Below are 3,604 nucleotides of genomic sequence, written 5' to 3'. Positions count from 1 at the left end.
TCATATACTGTATATCATTATCTGACTGCACTTAAGTACAGTGCACACTTTTGCTGCCAGAGTGCCACTGCCAGTGTGACTGACCAGTGACCACTGACCACCAGTATTGTGATTGTCTGCTGACCACCAGTATATTGTGATTGTCTGCCTGAAAAAGTTAAACACTCGTCGTGTGGTGTTTTTATAAACGCATTCTGCAGACAGTGTCCAGCAGGTCCGTCATTACATAATATATACCTGTCCGGCTGCAGTACTAGTGTGATATATATATATATTTTAATTTTATCTCATTATCATCCAGTCTATATTAGCAGCAGACACAGTACGGTAGTCCACGGCTGTAGCTACCTCTGTGTCGGCAGTCGCTTGTCCATCCATAATTGTATACCACCTACCCGTGGTTTTTTTTTCTTCTATCTTCTTGATACTAGTAGTTTACTTTAGGAGTCTGCAGTGCTGACAGACAGTGTCCAGCAGGTCCGTCATTACATAATATATACCTGTCCGGCTGCAGTATTAGTGTGATATATATATATATTTTAATTTTATCTCATTATCATCCAGTCTATATTAGCAGCAGACACAGTACGGTAGTCCACGGCTGTAGCTACCTCTGTGTCGGCAGTCGCTCGTCCATCCATAATTGTATACCACCTACCCGTGGTTTTTTTTTTTCTATCTTCTTGATACTAGTAGCTTACTTTAGGAGTCTGCAGTGCTGAGTCTGACAGACAGTGTCCAGCAGGTCCGTCATTACATAATATATACCTGTCCGGCTGCAGTACTAGTGTGATATATATATATATTTTAATTTTATCTCATTATCATCCAGTCTATATTAGCAGCAGACACAGTACGGTAGTCCACGGCTGTAGCTACCTCTGTGTCGGCAGTCGCTCGTCCATCCATAATTGTATACCACCTACCCGTGGTTTTTTTTTTCTATCTTCTTGATACTAGTAGCTTACTTTAGGAGTCTGCAGTGCTGAGTCTGACAGACAGTGTCCAGCAGGTCCGTCATTACATAATATATATACCTGTCCGGCTGCAGTACTAGTGTGATATATATATATATATTTTAATTTTATCTCATTATCATCCAGTCTATATTAGCAGCAGACACAGTACGGTAGTCCACGGCTGTAGCTACCTCTGTGTCGGCAGTCGCTCGTCCATCCATAATTGTATACCACCTACCCGTGGTTTTTTTTTTCTATCTTCTTGATACTAGTAGCTTACTTTAGGAGTCTGCAGTGCTGAGTCTGACAGACAGTGTCCAGCAGGTCCGTCATTACATAATATATACCTGTCCGGCTGCAGTACTAGTGTGATATATATATATATTTTAATTTTATCTCATTATCATCCAGTCTATATTAGCAGCAGACACAGTACGGTAGTCCACGGCTGTAGCTACCTCTGTGTCGGCAGTCGCTCGTCCATCCATAATTGTATACCACCTACCCGTGTTTTTTTTTTTTTTCTATCTTCTTGATACTAGTAGCTTACTTTAGGAGTCTGCAGTGCTGAGTCTGACAGACAGTGTCCAGCAGGTCCGTCATTACATAATATATATACCTGTCCGGCTGCAGTACTAGTGTGATATATATATAAATTTTAATTTTATCTCATTATCATCCAGTCTATATTAGCAGCAGACACAGTACGGTAGTCCACGGCTGTAGCTACCTCTGTGTCGGCAGTCGCTCGTCCATCCATAATTGTATACCACCTACCCGTGGTTTTTTTTTTTCTATCTTCTTGATACTAGTAGCTTACTTTAGGAGTCTGCAGTGCTGAGTCTGACAAACAGTGTCCAGCAGGTCCGTCATTACATAATATATATACCTGTCCGGCTGCAGTACTAGTGTGATATATATATTTTAATTTTATCTCATTATCATCCAGTCTATATTAGCAGCAGACACAGTACGGTAGTCCACGGCTGTAGCTACCTCTGTGTCGGCAGTCGCTCGTCCATCCATAATTGTATACCACCTACCCGTGGTTTTTTTTTTCTATCTTCTTGATACTAGTAGCTTACTTTAGGAGTCTGCAGTGCTGAGTCTGACAGACAGTGTCCAGCAGGTCCGTCATTACATAATATATACCTGTCCGGCTGCAGTACTAGTGTGTTATATATATATATATATTTTAATTTTATCTCATTATCATCCAGTCTATATTAGCAGCAAACACAGTACGGTAGTCCACGGCTGTAGCTACCTCTGTGTCGGCAGTCGCTCGTCCATCCATAATTGTATACCACCTACCCGTGTTTTTTTTTTTATATCTTCTTGATACTAGTAGCTTAATTTAGGAGTCTGCAGTGCTGAGTCTGACAGACAGTGTCCAGCAGGTCCGTCATTACATAATATATATACCTGTCCGGCTGCAGTACTAGTGTGATATATATATATTTTAATTTTATCTCATTATCATCCAGTCTATATTAGCAGCAGACACAGTATGGTAGTCCACGGCTGTAGCTACCTCTGTGTCGGCAGTCGCTCGTCCATCCATAATTGTATACCACCTACCCGTGTTTTTTTTTTTTTCTATCTTCTTGATACTAGTAGCTTAATTTAGGAGTCTGCAGTGCTGAGTCTGACAGACAGTGTCCAGCAGGTCCATCATTACATAATATATATACCTGTCCGGCTGCAGTACTAGTGTGATATATATATATATTTTAATTTTATCTCATTATCATCCAGTCTATATTAGCAGCAGACACAGTACGGTAGTCCACGGCTGTAGCTACCTCTGTGTCGGCAGTCGCTCGTCCATCCATAAGTATACTAGTATCCATCCATCTCCATTGTTTACCTGAGGTGCCTTTTAGTTGTGCCTATTAAAATATGGAGAACAAAAATGTTGAGGTTCCAAAATTAGGGAAAGATCAAGATCGACTTCCACCTCGTGCTGAAGCTGCTGCCACTAGTCATGGCCGAGACGATGAAATGCCAGCAACGTCGTCTGCCAAGGCCGATGCCCAATGTCATAGTACAGAACATGTAAAATCCAAAACACCAAATATCAGTAAAAAAAGGACTCAAAAATCTAAAATAAAATTGTCGGAGGAGAAGCGTAAACTTGCCAATATGCCATTTACCACACGGAGTGGCAAGGAACGGCTGAGGCCCTGGCCTATGTTCATGGCTAGTGGTTCAGCTTCACATGAGGATGGAAGCACTCAGCCTCTCGCTAGAAAAATGAAAAGACTCAAGCTGGCAAAAGCACCGCAAAGAACTGTGCGTTCTTCGAAATCCCAAATCCACAAGGAGAGTCCAATTGTGTCGGTTGCGATGCCTGACCTTCCCAACACTGGACGTGAAGAGCATGCGCCTTCCACCATTTGCACGCCCCCTGCAAGTGCTGGAAGGAGCACCCGCAGTCCAGTTCCTGATAGTCAGATTGAAGATGTCAGTGTTGAAGTACACCAGGATGAGGAGGATATGGGTGTTGCTGGCGCTGGGGAGGAAATTGACAAGGAGGATTCTGATGGTGAGGTGGTTTGTTTAAGTCAGGCACCCGGGGAGACACCTGTTGTCCGTGGGAGGAATATGGCCATTGACATGCCTGGTGAAAATACCAAAAAAAT

Source organism: Pseudophryne corroboree, chromosome 2 (genome assembly GCF_028390025.1).
Source record: "Pseudophryne corroboree isolate aPseCor3 chromosome 2, aPseCor3.hap2, whole genome shotgun sequence".
In the NCBI taxonomy this organism is placed as follows: domain Eukaryota; kingdom Metazoa; phylum Chordata; class Amphibia; order Anura; family Myobatrachidae; genus Pseudophryne; species Pseudophryne corroboree.
The sequence above is the reverse complement of the archived record's forward strand: the minus strand, read 5'-3'. Positions refer to the sequence as shown.